The sequence below is a fragment of the Ixodes scapularis genome, unplaced genomic scaffold, assembly GCF_016920785.2.
Source record: "Ixodes scapularis isolate PalLabHiFi unplaced genomic scaffold, ASM1692078v2 PGA_scaffold11__112_contigs__length_91849675, whole genome shotgun sequence".
Lineage (NCBI taxonomy): Eukaryota > Metazoa > Arthropoda > Arachnida > Ixodida > Ixodidae > Ixodes > Ixodes scapularis.
Window position 1 is genome coordinate 77,817,220 of NW_024609837.1, and position 23,235 is coordinate 77,840,454.

Consider the following 23,235-nt stretch of genomic DNA (forward strand, 5'->3'; position numbering starts at 1 on the left):
CTTCCGCGAAACACGGTTGAGCGTGTTCGCTGAGCGTGCTCCTCATAAAACATGGCGGCCAGCAGCCGAGAGCAGGCGAGAAACGAGCCCAGCGAGCCGCGCTCCTTTTCGCCAAGTTAGAGCACGCAGGACGTGCTTGTTCTCGTTCGATGTCTTTTATACACAGTAAAAACTCTCCAAGCGGCGGACGTGGCTACGTGAAAAGGTACACGTATACGTGCATCGGCGGCGTCGGTAGTTACGACGGGACTCTTAGACAGCTTAACAAATGCCGAACTTTTTTTAGAATAGATAAATGACTCGAGGAAGCGAAATATTAGAATCGGGCAACGACTCGCGCCACCTAGACGTAGCGACTTTGGGGAGCTACAACGCAACTGCTTGACGTGCTTGACGCACCCGTGCTGGACAGACAAACGAATGCCAACTTGCATGAATAAATAACTCGATTAATATATTTAGAATAGGGCAATAACTTGCGCCACCTAGTGAGACTTTTAGCAGCCTATAAAAAAACGCGTCTCTTCGTACGCGGCGAACGATCATGAGTAGACAGCAACCCTACATACATCGCAGACAACACGAGCATCGCATATTACGCAACACCGACATAGACACGAACACTACAGCCGACACTGCGCCCGACACTTCCTACTCCACATTCATTTCTCCCCGCGGTGCATATTGCCGCGCGCCAAGTAGGCAGCGCGGCCGTAGCCTAACGGTTATCGCGCTTGCGTCCAACGCGAAGGGCCAGGGTTCGATTCCTGGCCGCGGCTATGCATTTTTGTTAACACTGTAATGTAATGTTCTGGTGAAATCGAGAACCGTGTAGCTGATTCGAGGTCAGAATGTTCTACGCGTCGAACCTTCTACGTCGAATGCTCCGGAAGCCAACGTGTGTACAAAAGCGGCTCCGCGGGCAAGCCGGAGTCAGTCTCGCCCCAGCGTTCGACTCTGCTGCCATGCCGACTTCGACGCCCGCGACGCTCTATTATTATCTTTTATACTCTTTTATTTTGGCACAAGTTCGCCACATTAAACGTTTATTTCTGCCTGTTTATTTCCTCTTATTTATTGGTCGCCGCCCGTGACATTTTGGTGGAGGTGCGGGGTAGCGCATGCCGGTACAGCGTTCCCCTCCCAGGGCCCGCAGTACCAGCCCCCATTCCAAGCCCTGTGACAAGACCACTCAACGCGGAACCTGAAACTCGGACCAGTCGCCCCACCCAAAGTCTACACCCGGAATACGGACTTCTGCCACCCAGGACCAGGCAGCCTACGAGGCCGACGATGGACGACCAGCAATCGCAGTCCCCGACCGCCGCCGCCGTCGTCTACCTGCCTGTTGCCCAGCGAACCCCGACGACCTTCCATGGCGAGACCCACGAAGACGTAGAGGACTGGCTCCTGCACTACTAACGTGTAGCATGCCATAATGGATGGACCACTGAGCAGCGCCTCCAAAGCCTCTACTTCTCCTTGGAGGGTACAGCGAGGCAGTGGTTCGAGAACCACGAGGCGTCGCTTACGTCGTGGGACACCTGTATCGCTGGCCTGAAGGAGACATTCACGAACCAGACATGACGACAGCGAGCGGAAGACCTCCTTCAAGTACGAACTCAAGGGCCCAACGAAACGGTAACCAGCTTCGTTGAAGACGTCCTCCGCCTCAGCAGCCGCGCCGACCCTCAGTCCACCGAGGAAAAGAAGCTGCGTATCCTGATGCGCGGCGTGAAGGACGACATTTTCGGTGGCCTCGTACGCAACCCACCGACGACGATTCAAGAATTTGTAACCGAGGCGACGAACATTGAGCGTGCACTGCAAGCCCGAGCCAGCCACTACCAGAGGCTACCCGGCGTCAGCGCGGTTCCGCCGTCCGCTTGCGACCTTGGCTCCAGCATCTCCAGCATTCGCGAGATCATCCGGGACGTCGTCCGGGAGGAAATTAAGAAGCTCCTGCCTGCTACCCACCAGCCGGCTTCGGTGTCAATATCCGAAGTTGTCCGCGACGAGGTTCAGCGGGCAGTTCAACTGGAGGCTCCTGCCAACGTAGCTGCACCCGAGGAGCCCACCGTGACCTACGCCGCAGTGGCCCGACGGCCACCGCCTCCTCCTCGCGCCTATGTCGCGCCGCCCCGACGCCAGTCTCCTGCGCCGCAGCACGACCGACGCCGTGACGACCAGCCTCAGTACGCCAGCGGAGGAACCCCAAGCGGCGTCACCCACGGTCCGAGTCCTCGCAAACCACGTAAACCTACCACCGCAATCAAGTGTTTTCGTACTTGTCGGGATCGACGAAGCTTCCTGTGGCGAAGTTCTTCTCGAGGGAAGCCTCCAATTGCTCCTGGGAAGAAGCATAGGCGTCGCAAGGGGAGTAGCTGAACTTCAGGATGGGCGGACCGTGGCCCTCGTGACGAACTTCCGAAACAAAACGCAACACCTCACGGAAGGTGCAGCCGTGGGCCACGTCGAGAAACTCCGAAACCCCGCCGAAATCACCGCGATTACTGACGAATCCTCGCCGCCCCAGCAAAACAGTACGTCGCCAGCGCAGCTCGACATTGACCCTAAGCTTCCGGACCCTAAACGGCGTCAGCTGATTAACCTCCTCGCCGAATACCGCGACTGCTTTTCGACGTCGTCGAAGGTGCGCCAGACCGCGGTAGCCAAGCACCGCATCGTTACCGAGGACGACGCGCGCCCTGTACATCGGTCGCCGTACAGAGTCTCCGCTAAGGAAAGGGAGGTGATCCATCAGCAAGTTCAAGAGATGCTGAATGACGACATAATACAACCTTCAAGCAGTCCATGGGCCTCTCCAGTCGTGCTGGTTAAGAAGAAGGACGGAACTGTTCGGTTCTGCGTGGACTACCGGCAGCTCAACACGATTACGAAGAAAGACGTCTACCCACTCCCCCGCATCGACGACACTCTAGACCGGCTGCGCCACTCTCGATACTTTTCATCGATGGACCTGAAGAGCGGCTACTGGCAAATCGCTGAAATCGCAAAAAGCTGGACATGTGCGGGTGAGGTCTTCGGTCGCTGACCGTTACAGATTTACAGAAGAAGGCACAAAACACGTCGCAATGGATACCCAGGCAGCACAAGGTGTTGGGCCAATATTGGAAGAGCATTGGCAAAAAAAGGTCCAATGATGGTCCACTTTAGCCAATCTGCACCCAATATTGTCTATGCCATTATATAGCATCTTCAGTGATGGCCCAGCTTCTCCAATGACCAACCATTATTGGAACCACATTGGCATAAAATGGGCAATCTTGGCCTGTCAGTTCCATTCACTTGCGAATATTGGATGAACACTGGCATAAAATTGACAATGTTGGCCTGTCAGTTCCATTGGGTCGCGAATATTGGATGAACACTGGTATAAAATGGGCGATCTTGGCCTGTCAGTTCCATTGGCTTGTGAATATTGGATGAATAGTGGCGTAAACCGGACAATGTTGTCCTTTGAGTACCCTTGGCTTGCTAACATTGGATGAACACTGGAATAAAATGGTCAACGTTGGCCTGTCCGTGCCGTTGGCATTCCAATATTTAATGGGGACTGAAAATGGACACTGTTGGCTTGTCTGCAGCATTGACTTGCCAATGTTGGATAAACACGAGCTTATAATGGTTACTGTTGTCTTGTTAGTATCATTCGCTCATCGTCATTTCAAAAACACAGTGGCATATAATGGTCAAAATGTGTTAGTCTCACAACACCATTGGCTTAATAGTGGAAGCATGTTGAAATAGGCTGGTTTTGGCAAATTTCGTTTTACCTCAACAAGTTGAAATTGCTCGAGCGATTGTCAATTTAATGTTATTTTTTCAAAGCGCGATTCAGGTGCTTTTCTGCAAAGTAAACAAAACAATAACAACGTACAGAACTTAATGGCGATGTTTTGCTCCTTCACTGTGCATACTAAGGAGTCGCGAGCGATATGGGCTCATCAGGACCGCCCACTGGGAAAAAAAAAGAAGAAGAAGAATCGATGTGCGCGTTATAGTCACCATAATAGATTATTATGTTGACTTTATGATCTCGACAGAAAAGCTTCGTACTCTAACTACGGGCTTGTGGGCTGCACCTCGTGTCAGGTGAAGAACTTCTTTGCGATTGATTGGAACAAGACACTATTCTAAAATGTTGTTGTTCAATGACGGCTCTATGACTTTACGGCACTACTGGTGCTACAATAGGAGCCCTAATGCTACCTACATGGCGCCAAGGCACTGATAGCAGACGACAATGTTGGTTTGATATGGAGTCTAGCCCCTTTTTTCCGCATTTGATTTATCACTGTCTCTTTTCAATTTTGACATTAGGCTCCGAGCTGATTTCAGAGCTTCGTGTCTGTCAGTCCTTCTCCGTCCACGTGCTGTAGAGTTTATCATGTCCAAGCAATCTCTTCTACATTGGTTTTTGGAAACCCGGATAACAAATACCAGCAGAGAGAAACGAAAGAATTCGAGAGAGAGAAGTATGCAGGGGAGGGGTCGCGCCGACAGCCTCGGAACTAACGTCCCTGAACGGCTTCCCCTCCCATTTTCCCCACGCCCTCACTAATCTCTCCTTTGTGGGTGAAGAGGACTCGGCGACCTCGAGGGAGGAGGACACTGCGCATTCTTAAGCTGACAGTGCCGGGGAAGCTACGCGCCGGCCAGACCAGTCATCACCTGCACCGCTCTCTGCGCGTGGTTACGGGAGAGAGTGTGACCACGTGAAAAAAAAAAACAAATTTGAGATTGGTTCACCGAGCTTCTTAGCTTCCTCTGCACTCTCAGCTTAGGGACGAAACACACGCACACACAAGCACACAGAAAGTGGGATCGCGAGCACCAAGGCCACACGATAAGGGAACGACTGGAAGGCGGTGGGGACGGTCTCCTCAATTTCCAACACGCGCATCCGCGAACTGCAAGTGGGCAGGTGCGCTTCGCAAATTATGCTTTTTTTTTTTTTTTTTTTTGTGACAGAAATAGCTTTTTTCTTTAAGGAACAAGAATGGCAAGATAATCATGCTGACACCGTGGGTCCGTTTCCAGGTTGTCCGAGTGCATTTGATTGCTTAGCAGACTGCTTTTATCGGGCGAAGCGGCTTGGCATCTCCGCCATCCAAGGGCAAGAACGGTGGTTCTAAAGTTCCGATCACCAGCAGCGCATTTCGTCTTAGTGCCAAGTGCGATCTTCAACATGCGGATTGCCAAGACCCATGGATATTCTTTCGGCAGCGCCTACATACCGGTGATCTTCCTTTGTTGTGGGCATACATGTGACCACTAGCTTCGACGGACCGAAGACACGACGGACTGCTTTCTCTTCCATGTGAGTGACAAGGAGAGATCCTCTTGACCATTGGGGATGGGTATTCTTGCTACGCAATGTACGTTTTGTCACTTTGCGATGAGTTTGAACCGCGTCGGACTCTGTGCCGGGGATCTCCGACGAGTTCAACGCGGAATCCACAGCGATCGGCCCGAAAGGCCCTGTACAGCGCTATTTGTAGTGCTTTTTATTCTAATAGACCGCGAGAGGCGTTCTGGTTGGTTATTTCTGTGCTCGAAGTTTTTTTTATTTCATTTTTCTTGTTAAAATACGGCTGTCATTTTGGCGGCAGATGTGTGCTGCAGTGAAAAGTCCTCCAGGTATGTCCAAAGCCGAATACTACAAAGTGTTGAGTAGTGCTTATTTGACAAGGTTCGGCTTGTTGGGTGCAAGTTGAGTGTCAGCTATGTCACCGCGCTCTGCGAGTGTAATTGCCACTAATTGTCTTTACACGGCAGGCTATTTTATATGCTTGATTTTTTTTTTAATTCTTGATTGATTCAAGCATAAAATTTTGTTGAACTTTCATGTTCTTACGTGTAGAAATATCGGTGTGAACTTAGATGGCGAGATTATAATTCTTAAAACTTCTTATAGCTAGATGAAAGGTTAAGGGACGCCATGATGTTGCAAGGTTAGAGCTAAGCAATTGATAAAATAACCTTCGTACTATTCGAATGTCTTTTTTTTTAAAATCACTATAAATATCTGAATCTAGATCGATCGAGCTTTGAGTAAGGACAAGTCGGACGAACAAAACAATAGTAAGCGCCTGGGCCGTCTTGCTAAAAACAGCGTCTCAGCCGAGACGGGGGAAGAGAAAGCACTGTCAAAGCCAGCGTACGAGCTGAACGGGACTCAAACCTCGACTCAAGACGCTCGCGCGTTCCAGCCTTTACAGTGCTTTCTTTCACCCAGTCTGAGCTGAGACACTTGATTTCAGCAAGCTGGCCCCGGTGTCTTTCCTGCGCATCTATTTATTTTAGAAGGCAGTACTAAGTTTTTTATATACTAAATAATAAAAAATAATTCACTGGAAAAGAAAGTTTATCATATAAAAAAGTAAACATAAAAAAGTCCGAGATGTTATACTTGAAGAGCAACTGAACCGATTAATCGAATATTTAATTAAAGGGCAGCGATTACTAATGAAGCTCTGTTTTATTTTGATATTCATTATTGACAGGCGTAAGAGAACTGAGAGTCTCTGAAACCCTTCACCTGAATCCAACTCCCGCTTCTGTCTCTTTCAGAATCCTGTGGTCATGCCCCTGTGTGGTATCCCCTTCCTTGCCCAGCCCTCTGCCCTGTCCACTACCGAGCCTGCCGCCGACCCTGCCACCGAGTCTGCCCAGGCCCCCGTGGTTGCACAATGTTTTAAATATATTTATTCGAACTAAATAAATTATGAACTGTCAAACGTTATGAACAATTCATTTGCATGCTTTAATGATTTCTAATGTGCCCAAATATGGTCAAATTATCGCATTTATTAGATTTTAGTATAAGAAAGAAAACGGTGCTTCAGGAAAAAGGGAAAGATACTTGCTTGGTTCTCTGCACTGTTTTTGTGACACTGGTTAGAGCACTGGCTGAAAAATAGCATCTAATAATGTCATAGACAATAGATGCAAAAATTTGCCAGTGTACTAAACTGGATGCCAATATTGGAATAGCCTATATTTAAGCCAATGTTGGAAGAGACAGTGTGTAAGGCGTTGGATGCCAATGTTGGTTCAGCCAACGGTGAAACTTCTATGCCAATATTGGATAAAAAAGCGGAAACCACGTTGGTCCAACGTGGGCTAGAACGTTGGCAAACCAGTGGTCCAACATTGGCATCAATGTTGGACCACCATTGGTTCGGGTAGCGTTTTCGAAAATGCCAACGTCAGACCAATATTGGAACCATTTTTTGCCAACATTGTGCCAAGGGGGGTCCAACAATGGTGTGCTGGCTGGGTAGCCATGTGCAAGAACTGTTTGCATTTAAAGATATGGAGGCAAAATTTATAATGTTCGTTCGTTGCGACAAATAACGATGTATTATCAATAAATCTTAAGGTCATGAAAAAGCAAAATTCTTTTTGTTATTTTTTGGATTGACCAGTGTTATGAGCTATCCGACTAGCTCGAATCAGACAAAAAAAAACAAATTATTGGGGTTTTATTATTATGCATTCAATATTAAATGGAAATGATCCTTGCACAATGCATTTTTTATATTTTTTTTTGCAGGACTTCGCTAGTCGCAGTACGCGTACGGGAGCAGACGCTTTGACTTTTGGGGCGTTTTGATGCAGTTTGCTGTCGTATGTCGTGTCTGTGTCGAGTGGAGCTGTGGGGTTTGGGAGTGTATGACCGGTGTTATTCGTGCTCACTAGTGTGGCTCTGATGCGTTTTTTCTTATACCACTACCACCGCGAACTTTAAAGATTTACGGGCCCGTGGCACTGCATTATGCTGAATCGCGAACAACTTTTTTGTTGACGTCGTTTTCCTTGTACCGCTCGTGGATACTGCAAGCGGTTAAACAGTGTGCACCGTTTAGCCCACATCCCCGGAGACGTACTCGACCTGTTGAAACGTATTGCTTCCGTCATTTTGGAGTGCGCACGGCAGTTATCTCGCTCCTCCGGTTTCGGTTACAAAAGCAAGGCAAAACGCTCATAGTTTGCACCCTCAGTACACGTTGGACATCCTTCACACTTTGACACCGGATGACTGTATGAACGAGGATCTACATTTACTTCAGAGGTCCCTTTTGCCGCTCCCTCACCGTCGAGCGGCAGGATCAACTGGCAACAACCTGCGGATGAAAGGCTTGGGCATCTACAGCCCAAGTACACTCGGTGCCGATGCGGGCGATGCGGATTTTTGTCAACCGGTAGGCCAGCACTAACCGTGACCGTTCCAGCTCTTAGTCATGACACGGTGTTGCACTGACAGGGTAAAATACAACTACACGGACCACCGAAGCAAACCTGCCGTTACCGTAAATCTTGGCTTATTATTACGCCTTTAGAGATCATCTTATTCGTATTGATGGAGAGACACAAACGACGGGCATAACGAAATCGTGTGCATATTCCGGGTACCTCGAAGAAGCACTTACCCAGTCACCTTGCGAAAAGCGCGAAACACGGAGTCCGCGCCGTCCTGACTTCCCAGACTTTTACCTGATTTAGATCAGTTTGTACCTGCTAGTAGGTATGTCTCCTGAAACTTGAAACTAGGGGCAGTGTCAGAAACAAAAAAGACAAAGCTAGGAAACCTTGCTCGCTCTCCCCAATTTCTCAACTCTCAAGTGATTGTATCATCATAAATGCACCAACCCTCTTGCCAAAATAGCGATAAAGCACTATGTTCACTACATAAAAAATGGTCTCAGTTCATGCATCTGTGGCTAGGTAGGAAATCTTGCTCAAATTCATTCAGACCGCATGATGAGCGCCACCAACTCGCACAAGATTTACAGGAAAATATCGGTGGTGACTTAAGTTTTCCTGAAATTTTGTTTAACCAGTCGTTTGCAGGGCCGAATCGTCTACTCGAGCGGTGTGCGTCGCTGTGCAAACACAGTCCAACAACACGAAGCATAAAAACGGCAGATTTAGGACAACAATCCGGAGTCCATTGTTCAATTGAAAAGACATAATTTTGTTGAAAACGCCCGCAGCTTTTTACTCATGGTATGTGTCGGGAATTTTCTAGATTTCGAAACGAAACGAATAAATATTTACTTTTAAAAACGCTCGCTGCGTCCTCCCGGACCAGCTGGACCGGATCAGGTGACGACGACGGGACTGAACCCGTTTAACCTTAACCCCAGAACAACCGATTTGCGATCCGTGTTAGTGTGGGTTTCTACCTCTAAGCACCGCACCACACACCACGAACGGTTCAGCTCTTTTTCGCACCACCGTGTTGCACCAAACAGAACGAGATCGCTGAAGTCAACGCAGCGCTGTCTTGAACCTTGACTTGTGGTTACGCACTTGTGGACCCTGTGACTCCCTTCGCTTTCAAAGCACACACGGCTATTACACTATTACGAATGATACTTTCCGTTTTCTGGGAACACCGCAGGGGCACCTCTCCGGTCACGTCTTCGCCAATGAGCTTGCAAATTGCGGAGATTCTCGCGTCCCGTCAAACCAAAACAATACCGGTGCCATGTTGCACGTGCGTTGTTGCCAGATTTGTTTTCCGACAAAACAAAAACAGCGAAATCAAACCTGCTCTAGCTTCCAGCGTACATAGGCCTTGCGCCATGGCCAGATTTTTTTTTTCAGCTCTAAATTAAAGATGACCTATCGATGCAGCAACACTGGTGTAAAGTTTTAATATGACGGCCACCGCGGAGCGCCGTAAATTCTGGGGTGGGTGCATGGGAAGCCGCGGCACCTCGCCCCCTACGGCCGTTTCGCTTGCAGATGAAGGGTTGAAGACAAAACGAAACCAACTGCAATGTCCCGCGTTCAAATCGAAGACACGCTTTTTATATCCGGTTTAACTGTTTAGAACGAGTAATTACACCCGAAATTTCATTTATGGTGCGTAAGAAACTATTATCAAGATCCCTAAAATAAATACAAACATGGGCGACATGAAAGAAGCCGCAATGCCATCGACCAGAATCAATGGCAGCGGCTGAGAAGCAGGGGCTTCGCCAACGTCCTGCGACATGGCGGAATTGCTTTTGGTGCATATCTGTCTCCGAGACATGTTTCTTTCCGCGGCATCTGTCTCCACGGTCCTTTCTAGGTGTGTCCCCAAGCATTCCGGTGCTTCAGTCGCTGGCAATGCTGCGGTCGTCGCCGAGGGTGTTGCGTGTTTTCAAGGTCGGCTACACGGTTATGGGTGTATGACCAAACCAAAACACGTTTTTTAGAACCTTGCATAATTTTTGAACGAATTGTCCTTTACTCGACGTGTAAATTTATGCTCATTTATGTAAATAACGTGTTTTTTACCCCAAGTATTCACCAAATACACGGGACGTGCTAACAGTGTATGTACCAGCTAGCTCAACTAAAACCCGCAACTAAATCTTTCTAAGTAAACTAATACAAAAAAAAACTTTTAAAAATTTGATTAATGACGATTTCTAGGAAATTGTACGTGCATTTCAGCTCCCAAAATACAGCAATACCTTCACTCAAGCTAGGTTCAGTTGTAGGATTACCTCATAGATGGCACCAGCGTGCTGGCATGTTCTCTAGATAGCCTAAAGGCGTTAGCAAGCAGCCGCGCTTTGAGAGCTAGTCTGGCCACCGTAGATGGAAAATACTTTGTTTGGGCGCCAGTCTGGAAACCGTGGGTACGTATCAGCAACGCTTGACTATCGCGTGGTTCCTGTTTCCCAACCCATTCCCAATTCAACCATCCCGCTTGTACCTTCTCGCTTCGACCAGGTCAAAACGACCTTCTCGTTTCATCCTTTTCCATTTCACCCAATCCCGAAACAACCTTCCCCATTCGGCCATCGTTTGTTGTCAGTTGGCTCGGTTTGTTTGTATTGTTCGTTAACAGTTTTTTAGGCTTATGTGTCCAATGCCTGTCCTGACTGCTGACATAATTTTTCTCTCCTCCGAAACAACCTTAGAGAAATGGCATCATAAGATAAACACAGTGTCAGGGAGGGCTCACCCGAACATTTACAGCTTTATCGATTTGATCAAACGGGATGAGGCTTTGACGGGTATCATCGCACCAGCTGTGCCATGCGGGCCAGGGTGCACAAGTGGGTCAGCAAGGACCGCAAACTATCAAAACTGGAGTGTCGCCTTTATGACGGCACGATTTTCCTGTTCGACTTTCTTAACCGGCGAACGCATTTTCTGGTCTATGATATTTTCCTGTGCGCGCGAGTGTTCAGTGTTTGAAACTGAAAAAGAAAATAAATTCGCAATCATATGCCTGTCACCCTGTCTGATTTGTCGCTCTCCAAAATATCAAGATAACTGATATGAGGTTTTAGAGTAACGTACGCGAGCACTTTGAGTATTCTAAGAAATAGCGTCGCGATGGCGACTCTAATTTTAGCTATACCCAATGTGCTTGTGTACGCAAGACTTCATAATTGTACGTAGCGCGAGCAAGTGATCGGCGGTGTTGCTGTTTATCTCATAGAATTAAAAGGCTGCCATAAAAATTATTACTGTTCTTGGAAGTGCTCATCTGAGTCAGTACCCTAAGCCCTAAAATTTGATGCCTGCTAATACCAATTGGAAGTAAAATTTCAAAAACAAGCGACAAGGTCGTCGTTGCTGTAACGGTGTCGCAGAGTGTACATAGACCGTTTCGCGGTTGCACGTTATAAAACTCATTTTGAAATAAAAAAAAGCCAGAACATTAACCGCTCATTCACACTGGAAGCGGATCCGCGTTTGAAAAGAGGTTGCGAATGCGGTTGTATAAATATCCAGTACAATTGCACGCGCACTTGATGTCATCGAGTGCGCGTGCAATTGTACTGGACCTTTATACAACCGCGTTCGGAACCGATTTGCGAACGCGGATCCCCTTCCAGTGTGAATGAGCGGTCAAGTGGTTGAAGTAAGGATAATATATTACTTCGAAGTTCGCCTGAACGAGGTGCATATTTTTAAAATACATTGGCATGCACTAATTGGGAGTTTTAGAATAACGTACGCAATTTTAGCGCAGGCTAGCGCTAAATTTAGCGCTTGTATTAGCGCACGCGACGCAAGAGAGTTTTAGAATAGCGTTTCTCTGTCGCGACGCAAAAAACCTATCAGCTCGCGCTTGCGACGCCACCAAGATACAGTCACAATTTTTATTTCACACACAAAATGCTCCAATTTTATAAAAAAAAAACAAGTTTTTTTGATACAGAGTATTAATTTAGATTTGTTTAAACATGAGAATGCGCCGTGAGCGGTTGACCGGTCGTGTCCGCTTGCGTCGCTTCGGCAAGAGAGGTGTTTTGTACTGACCTTCGCACATCGTACCCTCGCCGCAAAATGCTCGCGCGTCGCAAGCATCAAGTTGCCTGTGATCGTTGCCGAACCGAGCACAATGGCGTCCCGCATTGAAAATCGCAGTCGCGGGGATGCCGCCGACGTCGCACTCACGACGCCGCCAAAGCAGCCGCCGACATAATCCTGGAAGCCGCCATTTTTTTTACTCTGCTCGTCTTGGCTTTAGCCAACTACTCATTACGAATCCTCTCTGGAGAAGCGCAAAGACTCTTTGCGTACGCACGCCATTTCCGAGAAATAGCGCACGCTAAAATTGCGCACGCAAAGCGCCAAACCTGGTTTGCGTTTGGAGCATGCGCAGTGGCGACGACGCTATTCTTTGCGTACGCAAAGCTTCAGCGTGCGCTATTCTAAAACTCAACAATATTTCAGAAGATATATTTTTAAGCAGAAAAGGTGCGCGCAGACAAGGGTTAGAACGATTAGACTTTTCGCGAAGAGGTTGTGATGCGCAAGGCCTTATACAAAAGGGGTGAAAATGGACGGGTTCTAAGGCAAAGAGTATTTCGGGTATCAGTCGAAACGGGAAGGGTTTAAATGAGACAGCGTTTCGGGAATGGGACGAAACGGGATGGGTTCAAACGGGAAGGTCGTTTCGAGAATGGGTCACAACAGGACGGATTCAAACGGGAAGGTTGATTGGGAATGGGTCGAAATGGGACGGGTTCAAGCGGGAATGAGTTGTTTTAGGCTACACCCTGACTATCAGATGAACTACGCCATCTACGCCCTCAGCAAGGTGGCGGCGCCCAGATGCCGTACTTGCAAATGTCTACAGATTAAAGAGAGGTTCCATCTCAGATTGGTCGGGGAGGGGGAGTAGCTTTTGCGATTTAAGGGCGAAAAGCCTTCTCCGGAGATTGGTCGCTATTGCGCATGCGCTGCGATTTCGCGTAGTGAGGAGGAAAGCAGATGAAAAGACGAAGACGTTTCCAGACGGTTAACACTTTCGTCACCGGGAATTTGTGAACCAGCCTTAATTGTGTGGACAAACCCGTCGAGGTTTTCATTTCCAGGGTTAACGACTGAGAGAGGCATTTACAAGCTCCCAGGCCAACGCGTATTCGATAACTTAGAGCTGTTTTCATCCAGCTGTCGCCCCGCTACTGGTGCTGCTGCAAAGAAAAAAAAAAAGATGTCAAAACAACGAGCGGTTTTTTTTGGCGGTTTTTACGTTGCGGAAGAGAGTTAGACGTTTATAAAACGCACAACAGAGAAACCGAGCTCGCACACGCGAACTGGGGAGGGGCGGCGAGGTTTGAGAGGAATCGAAAGGGGCATCACAGACACGTGGTGGTCGATGAAATTAAAGATGGTATACTGTCCGACCGACCTACCACCCCCTGTGCACTAAGTCGTGAGTTAGATGTGGCTTCGGGGTTATCTGCCTGCTGTCAACATTGGGGACTGGGTTCTTATGGTCGGCGAAAGGCGGCGTTTGTTTGGCAGTTCGGTAAAGAGACCCAGCTTCGTTTATCACCCACAGAGAACTCTAATGTGGGGTTGACTGATGTCACGACGCTAAATAAAAAAAAAAGCAAGGGGCGCACAGGGGTCCGTTGGTAAAATGTAAAAGCTGTAATCGAGTTTGAGAAAAAAAAAAACTTTTTGTTTATTGTTCCTACTCTTTGACACATGTGATGCGAGTTTCATATTGTCCTCTAAGGCCACCAGGAACTCTAAGCTAAAAAAAATTGTTGTTTGCATTTTGCCAAAAAAAAAATTGCTATAGCTTTTAAATGTGGAGGCTGGTGCGATAGAACGGTGGTGAGTTCGGTGGATTGGTATGTATTGAATGTGGTAATAAACACAGAAGAAAAAAAAACAGAGCAGAAGAAAACAGGGAGGTCAAGCGTCGACTCGCAATTTAATATATATATATATAGACAGAAGATGATAAAAATCAAACGAAATCTGTTCAAGGAATGGCGTTTTTTTCTGCACTCCTCCCTTATTTTTTTTTCTTTTTCTATATGACTGCTTCAAAATGTTTATAGCTTTAATAGTTTTACAGGGACTCCAAAGTAAATCAACTTCCAACTTCTTTTTTAATATTGGGAGATGTTGAGGTGCACAACCCCTTATAAATATCTCATCCTTGGCACATCAGGTAGTCTGAGTGAGAATCAATTTTATGCTAAATTTGATGGATTTAAATTACTGACAAGCCTACATATTTCTACCCATTTAATCTTTCTTTTCTGCGTATCGTTTTATTAATCATATAACGGCAAGTCTAAAATTTTCCCTCATGGCATATTTAATCTATGCTATCGGGCAACCTCTGACCAGTTTGTCTCAATGCACTGACGCCGCCTCACAGATTTTCACTGACGCTGCTGTTAGAAGCTCTCAACTGCCAACTGGAGACGTTTAGAAAAAAAAAAATACCGCCACATCTTTGCACTTACATTTGATTAATAGAGTTGATTAATAAGACAACTTTATGAAAGATCTCAGAGTTTATGAAGCCATAGTGTTTCCTCTTAAGGTGTCTCGCCAGCGCCCAAAATGTCCTTATTATCGCTAAGATAAACAAACTGGAACTAAACCTGTCATTTCTGAGGGGAGTAGCGCAACTCGGAAATTTGAACGAGACTTTTGAGACAAGGTTTTTTTTTTATACTCCAAAACAATCACTCTTCAAATTTGCTGTATAGAAATTTAAACAACCTGGCGAAGCACTTATTCTAATAGGGCGTCTTCTGTCTCCACTGTTGATAAAACGTTTTGCCAGCAAAAAGAACGACTGTTATCCTGCGTGCACAATGCAGAAGTGTGCATTTTACATTTTCCGGAGAGCAGGCCTGACATGGTACGCCATGACGCAATAAACGCAGCGGTTTTCAAATGGGGAGTCCACGGTACCTTCCTGGTCCGCGAAGCCATACCTCACCCCCAGGTAAGGCCATCAATAAACGCAGAATTTTGTGTGTATGCCAAGGAGAGAAGTCTGCTTCACACCAGCTTTTAGTTATATTAATTTATTCAATATTTATCATGATTAACTTATATATTTCCCGTCGCCTCACAACGAACGAGGTCCTCCATCACGTGTACCCAGCCACAAGGGGTCCGCGAAACATCAATGGTTGAGAACCACTGCCTTAGATGATACTCGCATCGCGATTAATGCTAAAGCTGAGGCTCTCCGCTAAACGTCAGCTGACGCTCATAGGAGGTTAGGAGACAAGGTTAATAAGCAGGCGAGCTGGTTAGCGTTACTGGCGATTTTAACCGGAAACGGCAGACGACAAAAGGAACAAGGGACAAACACACATGTCTCAAACGTAAATTAAACGATTAAACGATTTAATTCACACATTGTGTTATATATGCCATCCCTCACACGACCTCCACCGAGTTTGCAGAAGTGTACTTTTTAGGTTCATTTTCTGTTCTTACCATCCTATAACTCCTACGCGTTTTACTTGGACATTTGATACTACAGGGTGCGTTGCCCACAAATGGCGCATTTTTGTTTTTTGTAAAATTCGCAAAGAGCGAACTTACATGAAGAAAAAGTAAAGAAAAAAAAGGCTTAGCTCCTATGGAAACGCAGCGACGCCGCCGGTCTTCAAACAACACGGCACCGTTTCGCACGGGAGACAAGAGATGGCGGAAGCGGTCGCGACGCCAACTGCCGCGAACGAACGAGCAATACGACGCAGACAGCCGGCGTCTTTAGCAGACGAGGAACAGCAGTTCCTTGTTGTTTCCGCGCCTGTTTTTGTTTCTGCGAGCCGCCTGCGACTGTCGCGCCGCTTTTGAGTCGAAAAGATCGTCTGCTAAAAACGCCGGCTCTTGGTGCCATATGCTCGTTCGTTGGCGCTGCGTTGGCGGCGTTCGTTGCGCCATCTCTTGTCTCCCGTGCGAAACGGCGTCATGTTGTTTGAAGACCAGTGGCGTCACTGCGCCTCCATAGGAGTTAACCCTTTTTCTTTCTTTACTTTTTCCTCAGGTAAGTTCGCTCTTCGCAAATTTTACAAAAAAAAAATGCACCATCTGTGGGCAACGCTGAACAATGTCGTAGCGCGATAGACTAAGAAACCGAATTTTGCGGTCGATTTAAAGCCTGGCGTTTCCTTGAATCACCCTGTTAATTATTTATGGAGCGACGTAGACAAAGCATACATCCAGCCCCTCAAACAGACCAACAGAAAACAAATGGCTTCGGCGTGGCGTGTGCCGCAACATCGGCGTCAACTTGAATTGCTCCGACCTCATCGTGTTAAGCTCATGGGCAACGAAAATCGCGGAATAAAGACACCTCCAAGCAGACCCCCCCCCCCCCCCCCCCCCCCCCCCCCCAGTGCCGGCGCTGATCGTTTCGCCACTCCGTCCATTAGCCCGACCCGACGAGGCAGAGAATGTCGACGCAACCCTGTCCGTAAAGGATCCAAGTGCATCCGTCTACCGCGACTAGTTCCTACAAGTCCGACATTCAGGACGTAGTCGAGGGCGTGTTCGGCGAGCGTGCCTCACCGTACTTCAGCGAACGTCAATGGCCCCAGCAATGGCCGTACAAACGTAGTTTCGCACTGTTAGAATGTAGAACATAGAACATAGCTTTATTTGACGAAAATTCATTTCTGAATGTACAATAGCGAACCGATGAAAACCTCAGGGGCTTGTGGGCCTGGCTCGGCAGGTGCCCATACAAAGGAACACATTGTTGTAAGGTACGTTTAAAAAAAGAGTGAAAAGAGTTATTTTACTTTCAAAATTTACACGTTCCCGGAATGACAAGGTCAATTTGTAGTGTTGGAAAAAAAATTAAAACACATTTTTTTTTGAAGCATATGGAAAAAAAAAAAAGAAAAATGCTTCCCCTCACAGGTTCAAATTTCGTAATTCTTTCCTGAGCTTCTGCCTCGAAGTTATGGATTGAAAAGATTCCGGTAGGGTATTAAATATTCGTGGAACGTAATACTTTCTCCTGCGGTCACCATACTTCGTTCTGATGCGCGGCATTTGAAAACAAAGCGATATCCTCCTTGGTCGCTGCGCAATATAGGCCTTAATAAAACTAAAATTCCAGAAATGGCAAAGCACGATAGTTTTCCCAAAAAGATAAAAAGAGTGAAATATACACGCGCTTCAGGCACCTGGCCTGTTGAACGAAACACGTTTCAAAATACCTCTTAGCAAGGAGTCAATTGTTGCACGCTTGAAAAGGGAGCATTCCACAAAGATGGTAACACCGTATCGTAGACAGCTGTCAGACAAAGCATGTGTAACCATTTTTTTCGCACAGAAAAAGGCAGAAAATTTCTATTATTATACACACAACATGCAATGATTCTTAATTTCTTACACAAATACGTCATATGTGTGCACCAGGATAAATCATTGTCGATATTTATTCCTATGTATTTAACTGTTTTCACATACGGAATAGTTTTGCTATCACAAGATGTGCAGTTGAAAGTGTGCAGCGCTATCGGGACGGAAAGTTCGACATGCTTGGAGAGTGCCAAAGACAGGCCAGTTTTGTTTTAGACACATTCATTTTAATTAAATTTGCACGGAACTAGTGCACTGTAGAGATAAAATAATTTTGAAGATTTTGAATGCTACATGATAATCATGATGATCCGACACTAAAAGCGTGTCATCGGCGTATTGAAAAATTTCACATTTGGAAACAACAGCGGGGAGATCATTCACGTGTAAATTATAGAGTAATGGCGATAGAACTCTGTCTTGCGGGACTTCAGCAGCTAAAAAGGCATTACTGCTCTTTCCATTTTTAAACACCACCAGTTGGGATCTACCTGAAAGATATTTAGGAATGACAAAAACAGATCTCTGGAGCCAAGTCTGTACAGTTTAGAACAAAGGACGTTATAACTTCCGTAGTCGAAAGCTTTCGAAACATCTAAGAACACTGCACTCGTAAGCACACTGTTATCGAATACAGTATTCAGGAAATCTGCAAAATCTTCCAGTAATGCTTGAGTACCCGGCTCTGCAACAAAACCATACTGACGGTCGGAAGGTAAGTCGAACCTCAGAGAGAAACTGTTCATTGCCTCTAAAGCGTGTTTTTCCAGCAGCTGCGAAATGCATGATCAGATTCAAATGGGACGATAGTTCTTGAAATCATTCGTCGCCCCTCCTTTATGGAGTGGCTTGCAATAGACGTTATCATTCCCGTTGGCCATTTTCCGGTTGCAATTACATCGTTCATGAGAACTAGAAGTATATTCTTAAGTTTTTAAAAATTTCTACGCCGATACCGTATATGAATTTCGTCAATACCAGAAGACTTTCTTTCTTTGGAGGGAAATAAATAGTCTCGCAGTTCGTGTTCCGTTATCAAAAGATGAAACGCAGAAGCTAGATTGCAGTCGTGCAGCGTAATAATCGGTGCATTATCACTGACTCGAACAGCACTTGAATTGCGGCCAAACAAGGCATTGAAGGCTTCAGTGTTTGTTTGTGTAGCCGGGGCGAAGGACTTATCTATCACGTCATCTATGAGCGTTTTCTTGTTCCACCCCGAATCGGATTAGCTAACTGCGTAAGCCACTTATAGCGCGCTTTACGTTGTCTAATCATTACTTTCCTTTTTGACGTATATGAAATTTTTACAAATAAATCAACAACCCTGTCATACAACTGTGAAGCCTCGACCGATTGTAATAGGCCATTCCAATTTAATTCGTTTATTTTGTCATCGCACCGCGCTTGATCTGTTGTCGTTATCTTTTTTTACATCAATGGTTATCAACCATCGATGTTTCGCGGACCCCTTGTGGATCGGCGGAAATGATGGAGGACCCCTTTCGTGGTGAGGGGAGGGGAAATGTATAAGCTAAATGCAATAATGACATAATAGATGGATTTAACGAAGGACTAGTGTGAAGTAGACTTCTCTTATTGACATACACACGAGAAAACAAGCCCAAAAATGGAAAAATTCCTTCTTGATCTGAAAATGTAGAACTTTTATTGCCGGGCTTGACTCATGAGGCAGGGCTTCGCGGACCTCTGAATACCTTCGCGGACCCCTAAGGGTCCGCGGATCCCCATTTGAGAACCACTGCTTTACATCATTGTCGGAGCTCCTATTTTTTTTTATTTTATCAGGCACGCTATATAATAGTGATCGGCCAGTTCTTCAGTTATCACCGTCGCCTTAATCGAGCATTCGAACATGCGTAAATTAATGTGATCAATGCACGAGGACACGAACTTGTCGCCTAAAATTTCTTCCCCAGTTGGTAGATGTATTGCACTTTCGATGCCGTCAGTTGATATAAGGTTGTGACAATCGCATACAACATGGCGTCAGATTGGACTTGCTTACCACGTAACCCACATTACAAACGAGTTTAGGTTGGACCGCCAACTAGAGCCACGCGCGCGTGAACACGCGCTGAAATATAAAATACTTTGTTGCAGAACGCCTATACCCTGATTCGTCAGCTTGATAAACGTGGTAACAATGTGTCACCTGCTGGGCTGTTGATTGGTTAATATGGGTAGAAGACAACGGTGAAGCGGCTTGTTATTGGTTGTCCTTGATTATTAGCGTCCGTTTGAGTCTATCGTGTCTTTCTTTAGTGAAATGGAGCATCTGCCCTCTGAATTCCATGCTCTGGCGGCAAGTTGGTCAGAAGGAGTACCTGAAGTTTGCGTTGTGTCACAGCAAGATCAAGTGGTAGAGATTTCGGGGAACGCCGTATGGCGCTTCATTTGTGCTTTGCAGTGGAATTTTGTTCACAAATGAAGGGATTCGTTTTTGCGAGAAGTATAAAAAGACAGCAGAGGAGTTGCCTAAAAAAATACAAGTTACGAAATACCCCATAATAAACGCTGTTGAAGAAATCTTTTTGAAAAAAAAATGGTGGCGTAGGAATGCTATTTAAAATAATTTTGGAAACTAAAACTCGCGAGAAAAATTTGAAGAAAAGGCATACCAAGGAGTAATGTTTTCCAAATTGATTTTCAAAGAAAGCAGCGGTAAAGACGTGAGGGAAGGGAGCGGCGAGCTACCACCCTTCTATGCTTGCAGCGATACCTTGCACAGCCTAGCAGCGAACATTTAGAAAAGGAACGGGAATTGAAGGCATGCCGTTTGAGTGGAAAGAAGCTTAGTGATAGTGCCACGCAAACGAATACCTCCTCAGTCATTGAAATCGGAGTAACTTCAAAACCGTTGCTAGGTTTGTTCGTTATTTGCGAGCCACTACCTTCATAATTTATGTAGGCTCCTTTTCATGAGCCCGTATACAGGCACGCTTAACCGCACAATAATAAGACGCGATATACATAGTTTTGAATTCATATGTGGGTGAATACAAAGACTTTTTTGCCAAGGAAAGTATTGCACGAAAATGAACATGTGTACGTTGTTCTTGTATAATATGTATCTGAACCATCTTCATTTTTGCATTTCTGCGTAAGAGATACACGACAGGAACCCAAAAGTAATCGGATTTAATTTCTGGAGTGGGTCCGTTCATAGTAGCAGCTTCCGCCACTAGCAGCGTTTAGCGGCACCAGTTTCAAGTGAGTTTGTTGACCGGCTTCGTCTGCTAAATTTCTGGCGGCATATTCTGAATTTTGTCCTGAAACGCTTCAAAAGCATTTCTCAGTTTTTTTTTTTTTTGCAAAGTTTGATTTGAAGTATTTTCCACATATACAAAAAGTTTCCCTTAAAAACTTTTTTTTTATACGGGCGAAGACAAAAAAAGTTACACGAGGTGAGGTTCGATGAAAGGAGAGGGGAGGGGAGGGGGAGCGGGAGAAGTGGTGTCATGCCATTTGTGTTCAACAATTGTTTTGTTGACAGGACAGTGCATGGTGGTGCGTTGTCGCGATAGAACCACATTCCTCGCTTTCCGATAAATCGGGGCGTTTCTGCCTCACTGAGATGCGCCAAGCGTCACAAATCTCCCATATAAAACACTTGATTTCTGATAATATAGTATAGGTGCAGGCGGACTGGTGAATGTTAACCATGTTGAATAGACCTGAGACTGGAGCAGAAAGGAACTTAAAAGTCGAAGGAACAAAAAGGGACTGGACGACGTCTCAAACTCAGCTACCAGGTTTATTTAGTCCGCCTCCTTATATAGGCCACAATCAGCCACCACCAACACAAAGGGGCAACTCTAACCAGTTAGAACGCCAAACCCTCCAATCAGCCACCACCAACACAAAGGGACCTCTAAACAGCTCAAACGCCAAACCCTCCAATACGCAAAGTAGTACATGGACGGCCACCATTCCGATTCACAAAGATATCTCTGCAATCTCTCCCAAAATTTAACAAAAGGATGAGTAACTATTCTATTCTAATAGATTCACAAAAAGATCTAAAGTTTTCGCTATAAAAAAAAAGCACTTTATGCCGGCGATGAAGGGATAACACACATTGAACTTAAAACATGGCAAAGCTACACACAACCCTAAAAAAAGGACATATTTTTAAAAAGCTTTTGTAATTTCAAGCGAACTGCAACGAAGCCTGACTTATGCAATTGCCTTGCATTGCATAAGTCAGGCTTCGTTACAGTTCGGTAAAAATTCCAAAACACTTTTTAAAAATAGAATTATTTTTGGTGAGTTGTGTGTACCTTTGCCCCGTTTAAGGTTCAATGTGTGCCATCCCTTGATCCCTGGCATAAAGTTTTTTTTTTTTTGATAGAGAAAGCGTTCGATTTTTTTTGTATGAATCTTTGTTAGAGTAAAGCAGGTACTGATCCCTTTGTTGAATTTTGGGGGAGATTGTAGAGTTATCTTTGTAAATCGGCATGAAGGCTATCCATAATACTACTTTGTATATTGGAGGGTTTGGCGTTTGGAGTGTTTAGTGGTTGTCCCTTTGTGTTGGTGGTGGCTGATAGGAGGCTTTGGAGTTCGAACTGGTTAGATGTTGCCCCTTTGCGTTGGTGGTGGCTGATTTTGGGCTATATAAGGAGGCGTACTAAGTAAACCTCGTAGTTGAGTTTGAGACGCCGTGCAGTCCCCTTCTGTTCCTTAGGCTGTGATATTCATTTCTGACACAGTCTCAGGTTTATTCAACATGGTTACCTGATTTATAATTTTGCCAGGAGGAACAAACTCGGAATGAACAATGCTCGAATTTGCTCGATGTTTTCATCAGCTCAGGAGATTGGGAGTTGTCCTGGACAAGGTTGGTCGTCGATCAATAATGCACCCGCCTTCAAACGAGAAAACCACACGTAAACCTGCAATTTCTTCATATGATCTTCTTTGTAGGCTGTCTGAAGCATTACAAGGGTTTCCGCTGCAAAATTTCGTAAAAAAGAACGGATTTTTAAAGCAGACGGCTGCTCCTCAAAATCAAACATTGAAAAAAAAAAAAAAAAACACAACGAAAAAGTATTTTGAAGCGTTTGGGGTAAAAAATTGTAACATGCCGCCAAAAACTTAAGCAGACGACGCCGCTCGGAAAACTGGCTCAAGAAGGGTGCCGCCAAGCACTGCTAGCGGCGGAAGTTGGTACTGCGAAAGGCCCGCCCTCCCGACATTCATTCATCATCATTTATTAAACCTTGAAGGCCATTGCTGGCATTACACAAGGTGGTAGTAACTGCTGAAGAAACATTATATAAAGGAACAAACAAAAAAGTGGGTTACATGCTGGAAAACATTGTTATATAAAGCAGCAAAAACAAGAAAAAACACTTAAAACATTTTTTGGGAAAAACAGCTGATGAAATAGAAGAATACCCAAATCAAGTTACTTGTTTGTCCCCTCTCGTATTTGTCCTTTCGTGCTTCACGGAACCGACTAAAAAATGAATGGAAGGTTGTCTAGAACACAAAAAAAGCAAACGAAGGCAGCAACCGTCAGGTTACGACATGTATGTCTGTGCGGTTCTGGACCACACATCAGATGACTAT